Genomic DNA, 22,245 nt, shown 5'->3' on the forward strand with positions numbered 1-22,245 from the left:
GGCCCAACAGCCAGCACCCTGGCCCCACAACGGGCCCCAAAATGCCGGCCCCCATAAGCATGGGGCTTTCCGCTGCAGCCCCAGTTTTGGGGAGAAGAGATGATGTTGCCGATCTGTGCTCCAGATTTGGGGCACTCTACATCGCAGCAGCAATGAGCACGGCCCCAAGTGGCCTGCAGGGTTCCAGAGCAAGCCTGGGCCTGAACACAGGGGGCTGCCATGCCAGAGCACTCTGTCAGGGACCACGGGAGCCAGCACAACAAACCAGCTTGTGTCGGGAGCCCCGAGTGCTCCTCCCTCCAGTCACATCCCCAGGCACCAGACCAAGCAGAGTTCTAGAGCGGACGGAGGAACTTCCAGCAAGGCTGACAGTGGGGACGGGGCAGTCTGGGCCTCTCCTCCTAGCAGCACCGCCTTTGTGGTCAGCACGGCCCACATTATCCTTGCCACCAAGACCCCCTCATCCCCTGCCCAGAGATTGATTAGGTGCGAAAGAGCTTCACAATGCAACAAGCCATCTTCCTGCAGATCCCAGCCCACTGCAGCAGCACCTGACTTGACAACGGCACCCAGCTGCCCAGTACTGTGTCCCAGGCTGGGCCCAACAGCCAACACTCTGGACCCACAACAGGCACCACAATGCCGGACCCCATCAGATTGGGGCTTTCGGCTGCACCCCCAGTTTTGGGGAGAAGAGATGATGTTGCCGATCTGTGCTCCAGATTTGAGGCACTCTGCATCGCAACAGCAACGAGCAGGGCCACAAGTGGACCACAGGACCCCAGGGCAAGCTGGGCCTGAACCCAGGGGGCCGCCCACACCAGAGCACCCTGTCGGGGGGGAGCCAGCACAACGAACCAGCCTGTGTCAGGAGCCCCGAGGGCTCCTCCCTAAGTCACATCCTCAGGCACCAGACCAAGCAGAGGTCCAGATCAGACGGCGGCACTTCCAGCAAGGCTGCCAGCGGGGACGGGGGCGTTCTGTCCTCTCCTCCTAGTAGCACCGCCTTTGTGGTCAGCACGGCCCACACCAGCCATGCCACCAAGACCCCCTCTTCCCCTGGCCAGAGATTGATGAGGTGCAAAAGAGCTTCACGGTGCAAAGAGCCATTTCCTGCACATCCCAGCCACTGCCCTGGCCCCTGGCTTGACACGGGCCCCCCAGCTGCCCGGCACTGTGTCCCATGCAGGGCCCAACCGCCAGCACCCTGGCCCCACAAGTGGCCCCACAATGCTGGCCCCCATAAGCATGGGGCTTTCCGCTGCAGCCCCAGTTTTGGGGAGATAGATGATGTTGCCGATCTGTGCTCCAGATTTGGGGCACTCTACATCGCAGCAGCAATGAGCAGGTCCCCAAGTGGCCCGCAGGGCTCCAGAGCAAGTCTGGGCCTGAACACAGGGGGCTGCCATGTCAGAGCACTCTGTCAGGGACCACGGGAGCCAGCACAACAAACCAGCCTGTGTCGGGAGCCCCGAGTGCTCCTCGCTCCAGTCACATCCCCAGGAACCAACCAAGCAGAGTTCTAGAGCAGACGTAGGCACTTCCAGCAAGGCTGCCTGCGGGGACGGGGGCATCCTGAGCTCTCCTCCTAGCAACACCGCCAGTGATTAGCACGGCCCACACCAGGCCTTGCCATCAAGACCTCCTCATCCCCTGCCCAGAGATTGATTAGGTGCAAAAGAGCTTCACTGTGCAAAAAGCCATCTTCCTGCACATCCCAGCCCACTGCCGTGGCCCCTGGCTTGACAGCAGCACCCATCTGCCCGGCACCTTGTCCCATGCTGGGGCCAACAGCCAACACCCTGGACCCACAACTGGCACCACAATGCCGGCCCCCATCAGCATGGGGCTTTCAGCAGCACCCCCAGTTTTGGTGAGAAGATATGATGTTGTCGATCAGTGCTCCAGATTTGGGGCACTCTGCATCGCAGCAGCAACGAGCAGGGCCACAAGTGGACCACAGTACTCCAGGGCAAGCTGGGACTGAACCCAGGGGGCCGCTCACACCAGAGCACCCTGTCGGGGGGGAGCCAGCACAACGAACCAGCCTGTGTCAGGAGCCCCGAGGGCTCATCCCTAAGTCACATCCTCAGGCACCAGACCAAGCAGAGGTCCAGATCAGACGGTGGCACTTCCAGCAAGGCTGCCAGCAGGCACGGGGCATCCTGGCATCTCCTCCTAGCAGCACCACCTTTGTGGTAAGCACGGCCCACACCAGCCTTGCCACCAAGACCCCCTCTTCCCCTGGCCAGAGATTGATTAGGTGCAAAAGAGCTTCACCGTGCAACAAGCCATCTTGCACATTCCAGCCCACTGCCGCAGCCCCTGGCTTGACAGTGGCACCCCTGCTGCCCGGCACTGTGTCCCAAGCTGGGCCCAACAGCCAGCACTCCGGCACCCCAACTGGCACCACAATGCCGGCCCCCATTAGCATGGGGCTTTTGCCACACCCCCAGTTTTGGGGAGAAGAGATGATGTTGCCGACCTGTGCTCCAGATTTGTGGCACTCTGCATCGCAGCACCAATGAGCAGGGCCCCAAGATGCCCGCAGGGCTCCAGGGCCAGCCTGGGCCTGAACACAGGGGGCCGCCCAAGACATAGCACCCTGTCAGGGACGACAGGAGCCAGCACAACGAACCAGCCTATGTCAGGAGCCCCGAGGGCTCCTCCCTAAGTCATATCCTCAGGCACCAGACCTAGCAGAGGTCCAGATCAGATGGCGGCACTTCCAGCAAGGGCTGCCAGTGGGGACGGGGGCGTCCTGGCCTCTCCTCCTAGCAGCACTGCCTTTGTAGTCAGCACCTACCACATCAGCCTTGCCACCAAGACCCACTCATCCCTTCCCAGAGACTGATTAGGTGCAAAAGTGCTTCACCGTGCAACAAGCCATCTTCCTGCACATCCCAGCCCACTGCCGAGGCCCCTGGCTTGACAGAGTCCCCACAGCTGCGCGGCTCTGTCCCATGCTGGGCCAAACAGCAAGCACCCCGGCCCCCCAACGGGCACCACAATGCAGGCCCCCATCAGCAATGGGCTTTCGGCAGCACCCCCAGTTTTGGGGAGAAGAGATGATGTTGCCGATCTGTGCTCCAGATTTGGGGCACTCTTCATCGCAGCAGCAACGATTCGGGCCCCAAGTGGCCCAAAGGGCTCCAGGGCAAGTCTGGGCCCGAACACAGGGGGCCGCCCATGCCAGAGCACCTGTCAGTGACCACGGGAGCCAGCACAACGAACCAGCCTGTGTCAGGAGCCCCGAGTGCTCCTCCCTCCAGTCACATCCCCAGGCACCAGACCAAGCAGAGTTCTAGAGCAGACGGAGGCACTTCCAGCAAGGCTGACAGTGGGGACGGGGCAGTCCTGGCCTCTCCTCTTAGCAGCACCGGCTTTGTGGTCAGCACGGCCCACATCAGCCTTGCCACCAAGACCCCCTCATCCCCTGCCCAGAAACTGATTAGGTGCAAAAGAGCTTCACCGTGCAACAAGCCATCTTCCTGCACATCCCAGGCCACTGCCGCGGCCCCTGGCTTAACAGCAGCACCCATCTGCCCGGCACTGTGTCCCAGGCTGCGCCCAACAGCCAACACCCTGGACGCACAACAGGCACCACAATGCCGGACCCCATCAGATTGGGGCTTTCGGCTGTACCCCCAGTTTGGGGAGAAGAGATGATGTTGCCGATCTGTTCTCCAGATTTGGGGCACTCTGCATCGCAGCAGCAAGAGCAGGGCCACAAGTGGACCACAGGACTCCAGGGCAAGCTGGGACTGAACCCAGGGGGCCGCCCACACCAGAGCACCCTGCCGGCGGGGAGCCAGCACAACGAACCAGCCTGTGTCAGGATCCCTGAGGGCTCCTCCCTAAGTCACATCCTCAGGCACCAGACCAAGCAGAGGTCCAGATCAAGCGACGGCACTTCCAGCAAGACTGCCCGCGGGGACGGGGGCGTCCTGGCCTCTCCTCCTAGCAGCACCGCCTTTGTGGTCAGCACGGCCCACACCAGCCATGCCACCAAGACCCCCTCATCCCCTGGCCAGAGATTGATTAGGTGCAAAAGAGCTTCACCATGCAACAAGCCATCTTCCTGCACATCCCAGCCCACTGCCCTGGCCCCTGGCTTAACAGCAGCACCCATCTGCCCGGCACTGTGTCCCATGCTGGGGCCAACAGCCAACACCCTGGACCCACAACTGGCACCACAATGCCGGCCCCAATCAGCATGGGGCTTTCAGCAGCACCCCCAGTTTTGATGAGAAGAGATGATGTCGGCGATCAGTGCTCCAGATTTGGGGCACTCTGCATCGCAGCCGCAATGAGCAGGGCCACAAGTGGACCACAGTACTCCAGGGCAAGCTGGGACTGAACCCAGGGGGCCGTTCACACCAGAGCACCCTGTCGGGGGGGAGCCAGCACAACGAACCAGCCTGTGTCAGGAGCCCCGAGGGCTCCTCCCTAAGTCACATCCTCAGGCACCAGACCAAGCAGAGGTCCAGATCAGACGGCGGCACTTCCAGCAAGGCTGCCAGCGGGGACGGGGGCGTCCTGGCCTCTCCTCCTAGCAGCACCGCCTTTGTGGTCAGCACGGCCCACACCAGCAATGCCACCAAGACCCCCTCTTCCCCTGGCCAGAGATTGATTAGGTGCAAAAGAGCTTCACCGTGCAAAAAGCCATTTCCTGCACATCCCAGCCACTGCCCTGACCCCTGGCTTGACACGGGCCCCCCAGTTGCCCGGCAGTGTCCCATGCAGGGCCCAACAGCCAGCACCCCGGCCCCACAAGTGGCCCCACAATGCTGGCCCCCATAAGCATGGGGCTTTCCGCTGCAGCCCCAGTTTTGGGGAGATAGATGATGTTTCCGATCTGTGCTCCAGATTTGCGGCACTCTACATTGCAGCAGCAATGAGCAGGGCCACAAGTGGCCCGCAGGGTTCCACAGCAAGCCTGGGCCTGAACACAGGGGGCTGCCACGCCAGAGCACCCTGTCGGGGACCATGGGAGCCAGCACAATGAACCAGCCTGTGTCGGGAGCCCCGACTGCTCCTCCCTCCAGTCAAATCCCCAGGCACCATACCAAGCAGAGGTCCAGATCAGACGGCAGCACTTCCAGCAAGGCTGCCAGCGGGGACGGGGCATCCTGGCATCTCCTCCTAGCAGCACCGTCTGTGTGGTCAGCACGGCCCACACCAGCCTTGCCACCAAGACCCCCTCTTCCCCTGGCCAGAGATTGATTAGGTGCAAAAGAGCTTCACCGTGCAACAAGCCATCTTGCACATTCCAGCCCACTGCTGCAGCCCCTGGCTTGACAGTGGCACCCCTGCTGCCCGGCACTGTGTCCCAAGCTGGGCCCAACAGCCAGCACTCCAGCACCCCAACTGGCACCACAATGCCGGCCCCCATTAGCATGGGGCTTTTGCCACACCCCCAGTTTTGGGGAGAAGAGATGATGTTGCCGACCTGTGCTCCAGATTTGCGGCACTCTGCATCGCAGCACCAATGAGCAGGGCCCCAAGATGCCCGCAGGGCTCCAGGGCCAGCCTGGGCCTGAACACAGGGGGCCGCCCAAGACATAGCACCCTGTCAGGGACGACGGGAGCCAGCACAACGAACCAGCCTATGTCAGGAGCCCCGAGGGCTCCTCCCTAAGTCACATCCTCAGGCACCAGACCTAGCAGAGGTCCAGATCAGATGGCGGCACTTCCAGCAAGGGCTGCCAGTGGGGACGGGGGCGTCCTGGCCTCTCCTCCTAGCAGCACTGCCTTTGTAGTCAGCACCTACCACATCAGCCTTGCCACCAAGACCCACTCATCCCTTCCCAGAGACTGATTAGGTGCAAAAGTGCTTCACCGTGCAACAAGCCATCTTCCTGCACATCCCAGCCCACTGCCGAGGCCCCTGGCTTGACAGAGTCCCCACAGCTGCGCGGCTCTGTCCCATGCTGGGCCAAACAGCAAGCACCCCGGCCCCCCAACGGGCACCACAATGCAGGCCCCCATCAGCAATGGGCTTTCGGCAGCACCCCCAGTTTTGGGGAGAAGAGATGATGTTGCCGATCTGTGCTCCAGATTTGGGGCACTCTTCATCGCAGCAGCAACGATTCGGGCCCCAAGTGGCCCAAAGGGCTCCAGGGCAAGTCTGGGCCCGAACACAGGGGGCCGCCCATGCCAGAGCACCTGTCAGGGACCACGGGAGCCAGCACAACAAACCAACCTGTGTCAGGAGCCCCGAGTGCTCCTCCCTCCAGTCACATCCCCAGGCACCAGACCAAGCAGAGTTCTAGAGCGGACGGAGGAACTTCCAGCAAGGCTGACAGTGGGGACGGGGCAGTCCTGGCCTCTCCTCCTAGCAGCACCGGCTTTGTGGTCAGCACGGCCCACATCAGCCTTGCCACCAAGACCCCCTCATCCCCTGCCCAGAAACTGATTAGGTGCAAAAGAGCTTCACCGTGCAACAAGCCATCTTCCTGCACATCCCAGCCCACTGCCGCAGCACCTGACTTGACAGCCGCACCCATCTGCCCGGCACTGTGTCCCAGGCTGGGCCCAACAGCCAGCACCCCGGCCCCACAACGGGCACCACAATGCCGGCCCCCATCACATGGGGCTTTCGGCAACACCCCAGTTTTGGGGAGAAGAGATGATGTTGCTGATCTATGCTCCAGATTTGGAGCACTCTGCATCGTAGCAGCAACGAGCAGGGCCACAAGTGGCCCGCAGGGCTCCAGGGCAAGCCTGGGCCCGAACACAGGGGGCTGCCCATGCCAGAGCACCCTGTCGGGGACCACGGGAGCCAGCACAACGAACCAGCCTGTGTCGGGAGCCCCGAGTCCTCCTCCCTCCAGTCTCATCCCCAGGCACCAGACCAAGCAGAGGTCCGGATCAGAGGGCGGCACTTCCAGCAAGGCTGCCCGTGGGAACGGGGGCATCCTGGCCTCTCCTCCTAGCAGCACCGCCTTTGTGGTCAGCATGGCCCACATCAGCCTTGCCACCAAGACCCCCTCATCCCGTGCCCAGAGATTGATTAGGTGCAAAACGGCTTCACCATGCAACAAGCCATTTGCCTGCTCATCCTAGCCCACTGCCGCAGCCCCTGGCTCGACAGCGGCACTCTTTTGCCCGGCACTGTGTCCAATGCTGGGCCCAACAGCCAGCACCCAGCCCCCCAACTGGCACCACAATGCCGGCTCCCATCAGCAAGGGGCTTTCGGCAGCATCCCCAGTGTTCGGGAGAAGAGATGATGTTGCCAATCTGTGCTCCCGATTAGGGCCACTCTGCATCGCAGCAGCAACAAGCAGGGCCCCAAGTGGCCTGCAGGGCTCCAAGGCAAGCCTGGGCCTGAACACAGGAGGCCGCCCACGCCAGAGCACCCTGCCGGGGACCACGGGAGCCAGCACAACGAACCAGCCTGTGTCGGGAGCCCCGAGTGCTCCTCCCTCCAGTCACATCCCCAGGCACCAGACCAAGCAGAGGTCCGGATCAGACGGCGGCACTTCCAGCAAGGCTGTCAGCGGGGACGGGGGTTTCCTGGCCTCTCCTCCTAGCAGCACCCCCTTTTTGTTCAGCACGCCCACACCAGCCTTTCCACCAAGAACCCGTCATCCCGTGCCCAGCACCTAAGAAGACGTAAAAGAGCTGCACCGTGCAACAAACCATCTTCTCCCCCATCAAAGCCTACTTCCTAAGGGCCCAAGAGGCAGAGGCTCGGCTGAGTCAATAGCTACCTGGAGAAGTAGCTAGTGGTGTACTTGCATGTGACACCAGTGCAAAACTAGTGTGGAATGGGAGACACAAGTCTGGTACTGGAGCAAGACCGGACTCCCAGCCTGCCATCCAACATTGGGAAAACTTCCCAATCCCTGACCTACCATATTTAAGGAATGTGGGGCCTTAGGCCTCTTCTGTGAACCCAGGGGCTATGGGCCTTGGGACAGTACACGGAGATCGTGTCCCTTTGGCCTCCAGTCCCACAGCTCCTGGGACTCCTGCCGCTGCCCACAGATTTCCCCTCCCCTCTCCCCACATTCCTCTCAGAACCTTTAGGTAGTGTTCATTTCATTAATTAAAGCCTGTTCTAGTTTCTCTGCATAGCTCTCCTGAGTCTCTTCTGTGGGTCATGTGGGCAAAATTTGGGGGCCGAATGGATGCTGGCATGGGAAGCCAGACGCCACCGTTTCCAGGTTCCCGTGGCCCAGCGGAGCGGGTAGGACTGGAAGGACAGACCCTTGAAGAGTGAGAGTAGGTTTTCCATTTCGGGGATGGGCCTGGGAGAACACTGGCCTGGGGAGGGCAAACTGGGGAGACTCACCCTTGCCTATTGGAAGCGCTGCTCCTCTCCCACTGGGGACCCCACGGAATCTTCTTGCTTCACAGCCCTAGGACGATGTAAAGACACTCCTGGCCTAGAGTATGGGTCTGGCATCAAAGATTGTGGCTCAGGGCAAAGGAGGACAGCTTTGCCTTGAGGGTATGACAGCTCCCTGAGCGCTGAGTGACATCCCACTTCATACAAGCACCAGGCCTCCCTCCGTGCATCTCTTCCCTCTGCCAGGCATTTGGGGGCCCCTCCCTGATGGCACTCAGGAGAAGAATGAGGAAGAAACAAGTCACCTGGAAGAGGGAGGGAGCAAGGATGACACTGAAAGGACTGTCACCCCCCAAAACTTCTCAGTCCCATATTGATTAGATACAAGATCACAACCAACAAACGAGGAGGTTATACATGTTATACATTAGTCTTGGGTCTTGTAGGTCAACCAGAAGGAATGGGAGTCCTACATTGACCATAGTCTTGCAGGTAAACAGTAGGCTGTGCCTGGCCCAGCAGCATGGAATTTTTGGCTGATTAAAACTCACTCATATGTTTTTAGCTAAGTTTTATCAAGGCCTGAGACAAAATTAAGGAGAAATTATGCCATAAACTAGAAATTCCCAGTCTATCAGGGTAGCACACCCATCAAGGACAACACAATTATTAGTAGATGAGAACATTCTGCGGGTACCACCCATTATCTATGTTGAATAAATGGAAGATAACAAGAGTCAGGTGGAGCTCTCTACTACTTTGTTGAATCCTTAAAAGTGACACTTGAAAACTGGTGCCAGAAGCAGTAGGAAGCCTGATACCTTCGAAATTCACCAGCGGATAAGAAAGGCAAGCATCCTAACTGCACCCCTCCTCTGTTTCAGTGCATTGCTGCAAGAAAAACTTTAGAAATTTCCTTTGCTTTTTTTGGACAGGGTCAAGACTTAAGACATATAGCCCAGATATCCATTACACACTCCTTGTAAAACCACTAATCCAAGATCCACTCCACTAAGGAGCACACTCCCAAAGCAAGAGTTAGCTACACTCGCAGTCTAAAAATATTTACTCCCCTAATTGAAATATTTACTTAATCTGAAAAACAGTGTAACCACTTTATAGTTGTCATATCCTTTTATGAGGTCAAGAAGAACACAGAATTGCATAACTAGACGAGAGCATAGAACAGTATCATCAAAACCAAGTATTCAAGGAAAACACCCACCAACTGTTCAAAAGTACAAGGTCATGAGTATAAAATAAAGGGCAGCTGTCCTAAGACCATATGCTAATGAAGCCATGTCCTGCATTTATTGTACATGGAGTTTGGGGCTTGTCAAAACAAATGACTGAAAGAAAATTTGCCCTCCTGCCCACCAACCCAGGTTCTTCCTTGTGGCTGATGGCATCTTGTTAGAAACATCTTAAATTTTTAAAATGCCCATCACCTGCTGCCAAACAAGCCTGATAGTTTAAAGTGAACTGAGCTACACCACATAGTTCTGAGCATGGAACAGGAAAAGGACGGTTTTAAGAAATAAAGTGGAATCCTCAAAAAATTCCACAGGGAGTGAGCAGTCAATCTAGATAATTTTCCATCTGCCCAGCTCAGACATAATCTTTAAAAAAAATTAGTTTTACATGGATTTCTGGTTTGTTGACACAAATAACTTAATAAAATTGTTTTGCTAAAACCCTGATTTTTTTCCCCTTTGAACTCACACAGTATCTACATATTCCATTAGTTGCTTTTAATACTTCACTTGTCCTTTAAAAAAGTCTAACTTTTAAAAGGAAGAGAGGGATGTAAAGATATGCAGGTAAATACAATAAGTGCTTTTCTCTAAATAAGCAGCCAGCATGTTCATTGCTGTATTGCTTTTATTAGTAAAATATTGGAAGCACCTTAAATAGTTTTCATGAGGGAACTAGCTAAATAGTTATTGATATATAAAGGACTGCAATACAACTATTTTTTTAAAAGTAGCTCTATCTGTACTATCATGAAAGATTTCCATTACAGTATTCAGTGAAAAAATTAAGTTACAGAACAACATGTATAATGTGAAACCATGAATGTAAAAAACAAAAATATATTTGTGTGCTTGAAAGTTTGGAAGGATTTTACCAATATCTGAGAAAGAGATGGATAGAAGGGAATTACTTTTTCTTGTATACCTGTCTATGATATTTGTTTTTACTACAAGAAAGAATCAGATTGTAAAATAAAGAAAAATGTAAACCTAGGAAAAGACTCTAAGTGCACAAAAGATATACATAGGGAAATGGATATTTATATTTTCCAGTATGCTTTTTTAAATCTACTCTCTAGAATTTTATATCATGGGACATATTACATATACTTTTTAAATAAAGTAAATTTTCTAAAAAAAAAAAAAAAAAGAGTGCATGCAGAGGGGGCAGAGGGAGAAAAGGAATCTTAAGCAGACTCCATGCTGAGCGTGGAGCCCAATGCAGAGCTCAATCCAATGACCCCGAGATCATGACCTGAGCCAAAATAAAGAGCTGGACACTGAACAGACTGAGACACCCAGGCACCCCCCAGAGGCAACTTTAGATCCTTATCAGTGACCCTGAGCCAGCATGTCTCACCCTCAAAGTCATCTCACCCTGGACTCTGCAAACTGCTTCTCTGTTCACTAGGTGGCTGGGAGCTGAACTCTGCTGAGAGGCCACACCAACAGGAGATTAGAGGCCCAGAAGGAAGACGGGGATCTCCCCCTCCCCTCTGTGTCTTGTCCACATTGCCTAATCGAGAAGCCTAGACTGGGTGCCTTCAGCCCCAGTTCCAGCCCTGGATTCCAGTCTGCAGTGTTCCTGGTGCACATAGACCTAGCCTTGTTCCTGCCCCTTCAGAGAGGACAGCTCCAGCGGAACTGGGAGCCCATCTCCCAGCCCCCAGGGCCACCCTGGGGCTCAGGATGCCAGCACCCAGGCTCCGAGTTTCAACTCTGCAGGGTGCCTGGTCCAAACTTCAGTTTTTTTTCATTAACAGTAAAATACACACCATATGGAGTTTACCACTGTAATCACTTTAAGCGTACAGTTCAAAATTGTTAAGAGCATTCGCGTGGTGGGTGCAACCAAATTCCAGAACTCTTCTCATCTTACAGAATGGAAGCTTTATTCCCATTGAACAGCAACTCCCTATTTCTCTGTCCTCCCAGGCCTGGGCTGTCACCATTTTACTGTGTATCCATGATTTTGACCACTGTAGGTATTTACATAAGTGGCATTGTACAGTAATTGTCCTTTTGTAACTAACTTATTTCCTTTAGCATGATATCCTGAAGATTCATGCATGATGAAACAGGTGTCGGAGTTCCCTTTCCTTTTAAGGCTGAAAATTATCCCATTGTGTGTATGGGCCACATTTTGTTTATCTGCTCACCATCCATGAACCCCTGGGGTGCTTCTATCTTTCGGCTACTGTGTGTAGTGCTGTTGAGAACACAGATATACAAGTATTTTTGAGATGCTGCTTTCAATTCTTGGTGTGTACCCAGAAGTTGAATTGCTGTATCATATAGTTATTCTAGTGTTAATGTTCTGAGGAATTCCTAAGTGTGAATAACTCCAAACTTTCCCCTCTGTGCTCCATGCCATAGGGGTGGTTGCTTGTTCCCCTTGTGTTGTTTTCATTATTTTTAGTTCCTCAAAAATTCTTTCTATTCAGTTGTGGATAATTTTGTTGCATATTAATTTTTGGAAGATAAACTTTAGAACCTAATGTTTAGTTACAGGATATCCAGCTTGGGTTGGGATTGGACTTGAGTATTCCACAGCATCCTGACTGGGTTCTAACAGCAATGCCCATTCCACCTGCTGAGTGAAAGACACCAATACATGACATACGCGTGACAGATGAAGGACACTCAATACATCATCCATAGGTTTCTCACACCCTGGGTTACCCTTGCTTAGGTCTGGAACCATGTTCCAGCTTTATCTCCAGTCTGGATTCCTTTCTTCCCCCTCCTTTTTTAAAAAAAGATTTTATTAATTTATTTGAGAGAGAGAGCAGGAGAGAAACACAGAGGAGAGGGAGAAGCAGATTGCCCACTGAACATGAAGCCAGATGCGGGACTTGATCCCATGACCCTGAGATCATTACCTGAGCCCAAGGCAGATGCTTAACTGACTGAGCCACCCAAGTACCCCAAGTGCTTTTGTTTTTAACCAGACTTAAAACTGAGGGAAGGTACAGGGATATGTATTGGGTGCCCTTCAGCAGGAGGTCAGTCAGAGGACTGACAGACAGATGGACAGATCTGGCAACAGTTCACATTGGGACATCAGAAGGTGAAGTTCTGGAAGGTGCTGAGATTGCACAGTCCCACCTCCTGGTCCTCCAAGGAGACCAGCAGGATCGAGAGGAGTTTTGAGTGTCCAGGCCCCAGGACATTGGCTGGCAGTAGCTGGTACATGGTACCTACTCAGGAGATGAATAGGAGGAAGAAGAGGAGTTAGGTCGGCGGGCACCAAAGCAAGTGTAAAAAGTGATTCTTGCCGACACTTACCTCAAAACTCGGTTCTCTTCTCTCCCAGTCTAGCTCTGTTTCTGCTAGGTTATTCACATTTTTAATATTACCAATGTTGCCAAAAATGCCATCTATTTTTCTGTTGCTGACAACCATTTAACTGTGGAAGCAGTTGCCTGGAGTCCCTGCAGCTGTTGCCCCATGTACCTGAGATGATGGTATTCCAGCTGTCACCATCGAGAGCCCAGCATGCAGGAAAACAAGATACTCTGCTGCCTTAATTCTGGTGGGGATTTAATTTAATTAGCATCTGATTTACACAATGTGCTTCTGACAGCTGTGTTTGTGGAGTATCCGTGGAAACGAGAAATTACCCTTCACTGAAATCATCATCAAAGCTCATTTGTCTTCCTGCTGCACCTGCCAGTCTTCGGCTGTGGGGGCTTCATGTAGTTTCCAGTAAGGGACACTCCAGGGAGTGTCCTGGGGTCTGCCAAGTGTTTCGTGCAGATCCTTCATAGGAAAAATCTGGAAATGGGGCTTTGGAGGTTTGATCAAAGGATGGATATTTTTTAATAGTGGATTTTAAGACACATTAAGGATCTCAGGAATTACCCCAGCAGAGATGAGAGAAGAACCTTGAGGCAGAGAAAACTGTGTGCAAAGGCTCAGGGGCTTGGAGAACAGGGGGATGGGCTGTGGGGCGCGTGTGTCTGAGTTTCTGAGCTGGGGGCGGAGTGGGTGGGTGAGGACAGAGGTGGGGACACAGAGAGGGACCGTCCTCAGCCACCTGCTGCTCAGCCTGGAGGGACAGAGCTCCCTTCAGGGGTACCTCGGGTTCAGAATGAGGCCGCGCTACCAGGTCTCCAGTGTGTTGGGGGTTTGGACCCCGGCCAGGTGGATGATGGTGTGTGGGCCCCTCGACAGCTTCTCCAGGCTTGGAGTGGTACCTCGGGTTCAGATGAGGCCGCACTACCAGGTCTCCAGTGTGTTGGGGTTTGGACCCCGGCCAGGTGGATGATGGTGTGTGGGCCCCTCGACAGCTTCTCCAGGCTTGGAGTGATGGCGGCAGGGCCCTTGGTCTGCCCTCCTGCAGGCTGAGCCAAACTGTGCGAGGGGAAGAAAACGTGGTGAGAGATTTGGGGAAACCAGCATTGGAACGTCCTGACCCTGCACTCCCCCCGGCCCCGGGGAAGCTGAGAGCCACTGTGGTGAAAGAAGGTGGGGTGGAGGGCCCGGCGGGCTGCCCTTCCTCGGAGGGAGGCCTCCACACCTGTCCCCACCAAACTCACCGTGGTGCTGAGCCTGTCCTGGGCCGTCCCACAGCCACTCTCTGCTTAACGCTGGCAACGCTTATTGCCACGGCCCTGGCTCCGAGAATCAGTCTGGAAAGGCCCCTGATGAAACTGTTTCTCTGGAGTCGTAGGAAGACGTGAGGCCTGCCAGGAGGCCATACCTGCCGTGCACCCAAGGGTCCCTGCACCCCCCGAAGCAAGCCTAGAGTCTCGACGGGATGGACAGCCAGATTCTGGCTGCCTCCTGAGCCTAGCTCCCAACTCTGGCCCTCACTCTTCCCAGCCCCCACCCCCCGTGTGACTTTAAGGAGAAGACCCAGATGCTGGGGAGGCTGGGAAGGGCACTGGAATGGCTGGAGGGCCAGGCCCACTGACCCTTGGGCCTCCCACCCTCCTTCCCAACCTGGAATCAGGATAGCATCAGCCGGACCCCCTGGTAGATGGTCCATTTCCTCCAGCAGGTCCGCAGAAACCTCCCTTCCTTCCCCGGGGAAGAGTCAGCTGCTGTGATAGCCTTGTGGCTTACAGGGGACCTCAACCAGACCTGCAGATGAGTAGAAAGATGGGTTCAGTGTACACCCAGGTCACGCTGAGTCAGTTCACATGGTTGGGCGCCCTACAGGGGGCTGGTGCTCCCGGGTGTCTGATGAGCAATGACATGCAAAGGCCCTGTGGCTGGTTCTTCTTGTGGGAGAGCCTGGAGGCATGGAAAGGGCTCTGGCTGTCCATTGTGCAAGTGAGGCCTCCTGGAGCTTTCAGCTTCTCCATCAAGTGGCTGCTGCTCCCCTAAATGAAACAGAAGAATAGACAGGCTTCCAGACCCCAGGAACAAAGCTGCTTAATTATGTGAGCATCTTGTAACGAAGCCTCTTGCAGCTAAAATTAGATCCCGAGTTCATGAATGTGTGATAATGTTTGCACGCCAGAATTCACTTTCCCCTTAAAACATGAGAGGAGCTCCCTGGTTCCTGGGGGGCCCTCAGCAGGGAGATGGGAGTGCTGAGGGGGGTCTACATGGCTACAAGAATGCTTGGGGTAGAGGCGTGTCTTCTGCACCTGGAAGCTCACCAGGGCTGTTGCAGTGTGGTTTGTGGGGGTCTAGTGGGAAACTGATGGGTCTGGGCCCCTAGTGTTCACTGTTCCCACCAGGACCAGTAGGCCTGAATGAGGTTGAGATGAAGTGGAAGGCAGAGCTTGAGCCAGGCAGGGCCATGCCCCCTGTTCCCGCCCGTTTCCCTCCCCAGCAGCCCTGGTGCCCGGGGTGGGGCTATTTAAGGTTATTGTCATCTCTGGGGTGGGGCCCCAGCTGGGCGCAGTCCAGCGGCTCCTTCCATCTCTCTGGCTACAGTGATTTTGGGGATGGTTGCATGAGCTATGGACACGTATACACTCATTCACATGCAGAGACGATCACACTCGCAGGCAGACACACATGATCCCATACGTACACACACGACCCACATGCTCACTTGGAGATACACATGCACATATACACACATGTCCCCATGCACTAACACACAGACACACACGGGTATGTGCATGTTCATGCTCACACACACATGATCAAAGTCACACACACCGGCACCTACTCAGAGGTCTGTCCAGCTCCACAATACAGACAGGAGGGTGGGTCTTGTGGGCATCCTGAAGGCTGCGGAGGCCCCTCCCTCCAGAGCCCAGGCTTTGTTCCCCCATCTGTGCTGCCTTTAATGCTCTCAGGTTTAAACCCCCTTGGCTGGAGGACAGCTGGACAGTCAGTGCTCACTCTCAGGTGAGTCCTTCTGCCCCGGGTGACCCGTATCGCCAGGTCAATGCCCTCCAGGAACCCCACGCCTGCTGCCTTGGGAAGTTGTTCATTTGGGCTTCACGATGGGAGGAAGCTAAACAATCATAAGAATGCGTTTCTGCAAATTTTGGATTTACCTAAAGACACAAGCATGTGCCTATTAAGCATGGGGGAAATTATCAGTGAATGTTTTTAAATGACCAATAAAAAGGAAAATATCTTTGCTCGTTGTTTTTTATGGATCCTAATGTTTCTTTCTTTTTTTTTTTTTTTTCTGATGGAAACATCAACAAACTCCCCTCCTAGATGCCGGCCACTAATGACACAGCCAGCACACAGTAATGCAGGCACATGGGTGCCCGTCTGTCATAATTCATCTTCATAACTGTAATTGGCCCAACAAAGAGCACAAAATCACTCTGCAAAGAGCAGATTCAATAAAAAACCGATTTCACTCTCTTTTCCAAAGCAACAAGCTGGGGACGGGAGCTCTTAAGTACATATCAGGTCGCTTCTCCGATTGCCACTCCCACCCCAATTTGATGAATTCTCGCCTATTTATTGAGGACCTACTCCACTGGAATCATTAGTTAGGTACTGGAGGAAAGCAAAGTTTGAGGCAAATTCCCCATGGCCAGGAAGCACAGTCAGGTGGGGAAGGAGATAAGTTACACTGTTATGAACACCCCAGAAGAGAGGCAGTTGTGGGTGACTCCTGCCAGGGAATCAGGGAGGGCTTTATGGAGGAGGTGGCATTTACACATGATGGAGAGGCAGGAAGAGGGTGGGCAGGAGCTCAGACTAGCACGGGGGCAATTTTAGCGGAGTGCAGGGGGTAGTGCGGGAGCGTGCGGAAAAGCAGGTGGAAGATCCCTGATTGTGGAAGAAGCAGGTGTTGAAATTTGTAGGTGAAACCTGAGCCCCCTTCCCCTCCTGCGGTGTGGAAGGAGAGCAACCTGCCCCCTGCCTCCACCCCCTGGAGCCCAGGGTGGTCCAGCTCCCTTGGCTGCAGGCCTGCCCCCAGGAGCCCAGAAGGGCAGTGCAAAGGACTCCGCCAATGCTGCTAATGAGAGGAGGCGAGGGGGGGGCGTGCGGGGGGGCTGTCACTGGGGTCACTGCTCACATGGGGCACAGGCCTCACAGTCAACCCCACAGCAGGAGGCTCCCGGCGCTTCCAAGGCAAAAGATTTTGGACCATTTACTGTTCAGTGCTTCTCTCCACCTCTGCTGCCGACATTCCCCTCCTTGAATGTTCGAATGTGCCAGGAAGAGACATTGAAGAGAAATGTTCAGGGGGACAGGAGGGAAATGCTAATGAGAGCCACAAAGCAGAATCCCGGGGAAGGGGAGGTCTCCTGAAGGAGTGGCAACCAGGGTCGCTCGCTAACAGGGAAGTCGATTTGGTGACTGGGCAAGAGACTGTCAGAAAAGCGGGGCCCGGGGAACAGAGGCCGGGTGGCAGCCAAGGGTGGTGGGAAGGAGACCCACGCTAGTGCAGGTCTGCTCGCCCGCCGGCCATCCAGACCTCCACGGGGTATTTGCTAACAGACCGACTGACTGTGGGGAAACTAGGGGTCACAGCTTCTCTGCAGGGGAAGGCAGGTGCTGCTGGGACCTTTCGGTCCTGGAGGATCTTGGCAACATGTGGAATGTGTCCCTCAGGAACGCCCCACCTATACCTGTGGCTCTCACCTTTCTGGGGCAGAAACCCGGACTTGGGGGATCTGGGAGACATTTGCCCTTTCCCTCCCCATGCACATTCCACCTGTTGCCCACTCCGTGTGTCCCCTCTGCTTCTCCTGCGTTTCTCTGCTGCCCCTACCCCACCCAACGACCCCATGGTTTCCTCTGGGACAGACTGAATCTCCAGTTTGGAGGATTCACTGCCTCATTCTAGATCTTACTTCTCAGCCTTCCCCCAGCCCCATGCCGCTCCCAGGCCCTACAGCCCCTCCCCCCTCCCCACAGCCCTTGCCCAGGCACCACAGCCCCTCCCCCCTCCCCAGAGCCCTTGCCCAGGCACCACAGCCCCACCCCTGGCCCCAAGCCCTCCCCAGGCCCTCAGCCCCTCCCCCCACCCCGTAGCCCCTCCCCCCTCCCCACAGCCCTTGCCCAGGCACCACAGACCCTCCCCCCCACCCCACAGCCCTTTCCCAGGCACCACAGCTCCTCCCCCATCCCCAGAGCCCCAAGGCCAGGCCCTGCTCCCTGCCCTTGGGAGGGAGGTGCACCATGGTGGTCCACATGGGTGGACCATGTGACCTGTCTGGGCTAATGAGATATTCTTGAAGCAATGCCTTCAGAGGCTTGCCACGTCCTTGTGCCCTGGAGTTGGGCAAGCTTTCATTCCTGGGATCCCCCGAGAAGCTTATGCACCAGGCAGAGGTGCCACTTCAGATATGGCCTCTGCAGAAACCTGAGGAAAAGACCCAAGTCTATACAGGAGCCTAAAGCCATGCCCCGCTCGCCCGCCCAAGAATGAGGGTAGCCCAGATCAGCTGTAGCGAGGTGAACCCGCAGAGCCCTGGTCATGAGAAGAAATAGCCTTTGTCTCAAGTCACTGAGGGTCGGATGCTTTGTTATGTGGCGTGGCTGCTTGGTTTGCGGGCTGATGCAACCCTGGTCATCCAAGCTCCCCCCCTTCCTCCTTAAGCCCAACTGTCATAGGGATGGTCGCTGGAGCAGGAAAGACTTCCCCATGAGAGAGATTCTGACTTTCTTCCAGAGGCTTATTCCTTAGTTCACGTGCCAACATACGGAGATCCATGCTCAGCCTTAGCGGCGGCGACAAGAGGCAAGAGCGGGTGGTTCTGCAGGAGGCTGAGACATACGCCCTTTCTTCGAGAGTGAGAGAGCAGGGCCAGAAGCCAGCAATCACCTGGCAGGGCAGGGTACCGGCCACGTTTCTGACCCAAGAGCAGACCACGGCGAGACAAAGTCATCATTCTGCAGATGCCCATGTTTTTTCTTAAGACAAATTATCTCTATTTTTTTTAAAAAATCCCCAGTAATTACGAGTATCCCTTCTTCTGCACACACCGCATGAGCCAGTGAGGAACTGGAATGCAACACAGCCTTCCCATATGTCAGTGCCAGTTACGCCTTCTTTTAAAGCGTGTTCTGTGCATCCTTCTGGAAGGAGGTGAATGAAATGTTCTTGTAAATGGACAAATGATTCACGGGATCATGACTACTTCTCACCAGCTGCATCAATTCTAGGCAGCGATGGGACTTGGTGAGATATTATTTACAACTTGTTAAAAACACTCCTTGAGACACGTCAGGCCTTGTTTGGTCCTGTTGAGCTCAGCTGACCGTGGCTGGGATGGCAGTCGACGGAAACTGGTCCTCCCGGCACACCCACGCTGCCTGGGCCCAGAGGAACTGCATGCCGGCATGGGGAGGCTTCTGGAACTCTTTCCTCTGAAAGGGAGGATGGGGAAGCCTGAGACATGCACGGGACTTTACTGGGCCATCAACGAGGCATTCAATCAGGCATCGATCCAAGTGACATTCTGTCTGGTGATGGGGTCAGAGCTACACAGGGCAAAGGACAAACACACAGTCCTGCTCTCAGGTTGCCTATGGTCTCACAGAGATACAGTTCCCCGTCTATTAGGTAGTCTTCAGGAAAGAAATGACCTGGCTTGCCTGTCCCTTTATCTCTTCCTCCGTCAAATTATGAAAATGAAAATGGTAATCACATCCCAGGACGGTGGGGACAGCCACGTCAGCCAACACATGTCCACCATACCCCCTTGTTCCCTGAGAGGATCCTGAGCTATTTGGTGTAGCCATGCTTCCTGATGACGGCTCACCTTCCCAGGCTCCCTGCAGCCTCGTGGGCCATGCACCCTGGTTCCTGTCCGTGAGCACAGATAGAAATTTTGGTGAGCGCATTCCTTTCTGAGTAAAAGGACAAAGTTTCGGAGAGATGCTGCTCATTTGCCTTCTCTCCAGAAACACCTGAATGGAACCTCTGACCACGTGGGACCAAGGGGACAGTGATGGGCTGGAGGGGCCTTGGGCTCCGAACGTGCTCCTGGGCACCTGTCAGCCGTGTTCTACTTAGTTCCAGACAGCTCTTGCTTCAGCAGCTGTCTCACGGGCGAACGTGCCCTGGACAGTGTGAGCCCACAGACTACCAGGTATGCGGGAAGTACTCCGTGGGGCCGCACTGTGTGGTTACTGATGCCGTGAGCACCCAGCACGGTGGCGTGGTGAGCGGGTGCAGACGCCAGATGCTTCACGGGGCCTGTAGTCCCAGCCAGTGCCACGGGCTCTGAGCCTCAGAGGTCTTTCCAGGCGGACCCCTCTGCTCCTCCCAGCTGTCCTGCCCTCCACTGGGCCTCTACATTGGCTGTTCCAGGAGGATCCAAGCCGGAGCCCTGGCTTCAGTCCTGCGCGAACCATCCGCCTCGCTTATTTCCAATGGGGGTCTGCTCCCAGCTCACTCCCAGATGAGAACCTCCCGGAGTGACCCCTCACCATCAGTAGCCCCTTGACGCTCAGGTCCTTAGGGCCTGAGTGCCGACACTGCCACGGACATTTCAGCAAGGCCTCCCTGGCCACTGGCAAACTCCCGGGTGTGCTCCCGTCTGAGAGTGCCCAGCAGGCCGGCTGTGCTAACCTCTTCGGCCTCTGGTCCCACCACGCACCAGCCCTGAGAAGGAGATGTGGTGGACTCTGACTCATTTTTCCAACCACCCTGGGGAACGGAGATGCTGTCAATGTGAGCGGGAAGGAGAGCTTGGACGGCAGTTCCTCAGAATCAGGGAGCACCGCGCAGAGCTGTCAGCATACCGGGTGCACGCATTTCCCGTCTCTCGAGGCCTGGGGGCGTGGGCTCTGGAGACTCTGGAGCAAGTCCCACCTGCAGGCCACAGGATCTAAGCCCAGCTCTGCCGCCTAAGCCACGCCAATGGAGGCGAAGTGCGCAGCTGCCCCTGGCACCCACCAACGCGGGGCTCGAAAAAGAGTCAAGGGGTGATTCAACGGGCTGAGCTGTAAGGCGTGGGGTGTTCTTAGCCGGGCTCTCTCAGCGCCTTGGAAGCCGGCCTGGGGGAGCAGGCGGCTGGGCGCAGGCGGGCCGGGCGCCTCAGGGACATCCTGCTCCGCAGCTTCCCACGCTCCCTGTCCTGGATGTACTTCTATATCAGATTCTCTTAATAATTTATAAGCTCTTTTTCAGTGTGGTACAGTGTCTCTTTCAACTTTGTGTTTTCTAATACAGTGCTTACATATATTAAGAATGCAACAAATGTTTTTCGTTGACTGAACCAGGAAACATAAAAGAGTAATAATTACAAGCCCATTCCCTAATTAAAACATTTCCAATTTGTATTAAAAAGTGAAGGTGAAATGTTAGTATATGAAGTACAAACCTTTGACATAATCTGACATCTGAAAAGTACTGGCATTAGTCTCAGCTTTGCCACCATCAAGCTTCCACTTAGATTCTCTGGGTCCCAGTTCCCTTAGAAGTCTAATGCTGGACATATGCACACAGTTAGGTAAACTCTCTACAGCTTATTCACCGTAAATGCCAAATGAAGTCCAAATTTTATTAAGTATGCATGAGGAGAAACTAAAGCTATATTTCACATTTTAAATCACCTCCCTTAATTTTTCTTCCTGGAACCAATTACATTATTTTTCTACAGCCGAACATTCTTTCCCATTTAATGGTGCTCTTTAGTGTCTGCAGATAAAATGTGCTCAGAACCTCAACACCACTGCCCTTCCCACAGGGGCGACAGTCTCCAGGGCCACACTCTGCCATCCGTACATATGTCTGTGCTTATTTTTATTCTGAGACTTCTCTCTCACTGTCTGGTTTGTGAATTATGTGTCTGCTTTCTGTTTCCTGCCAGAATGTTCTCTCCTCAGCAGTAGGTCATTTCTCATCAGCAGAGATACACAATCATCGCCCTCATTGGTAGTCCTCTCACTGTACAAAATGAAAAACATATTTATTTTTGTTGCTGTATTTTAACCCCATCTCTTCTCACTTTTCAGTGATTTTGGCTTTAAGATTAAGATGATCAAAATAAAAGAGCAGGTATAGGACAGTTAGTCTCTTGGTCTTCCAAATCAAAGATGATAACAGAATCACCTTCAGAAAGGACAGGATAATCAGCAATTAACTGCCAAATTACTTCTCATTGATTATATGGAAGAAAAATATATTGATACGGAGAAACACGATCTCAGTAGACTTGAAGGACTGCAAGACACACACTCAAGGAACAACATATGTGTTAATAGATACAATTTTTTTAGTCAACTGATACAACTGAAATTATCAGTGTTTCTATTATTTTCCTAGCAAATTCTTACACTTAAAGATGATTGGATTTTTTAAC

General features: G+C 54.3%; 1 long non-coding RNA gene across 7 annotated transcripts in view; it reads right to left on the reverse strand.

The window, feature by feature from the left end:
• Window positions 1-13,780: 13,780 nt before the first annotated feature.
• LOC309859060 overlaps window positions 13,781-22,245 on the reverse strand; it is a 98,681-nt gene continuing 90,216 nt past the window's right edge. For 2 of the 7 annotated variants that reach the window (XR_014308519.1, XR_014308522.1), the window contains exon 4: window positions 21,413-22,106. This is a non-coding gene — a long non-coding RNA (uncharacterized lncRNA). Of the gene's footprint in view, window positions 13,907-14,091; window positions 14,214-14,497; window positions 14,881-21,412; window positions 22,107-22,245 lie in introns of those variants that run through there. The other 5 variants (XR_014308517.1, XR_014308516.1, XR_014308518.1 and 2 more) reach the window with 5 other exon arrangements.

The sequence above is a fragment of the Mustela nivalis genome, assembly GCF_964662115.1.
Source record: "Mustela nivalis genome assembly, chromosome: 2".
NCBI classification, from domain to species: Eukaryota; Metazoa; Chordata; class Mammalia; order Carnivora; family Mustelidae; genus Mustela; species Mustela nivalis.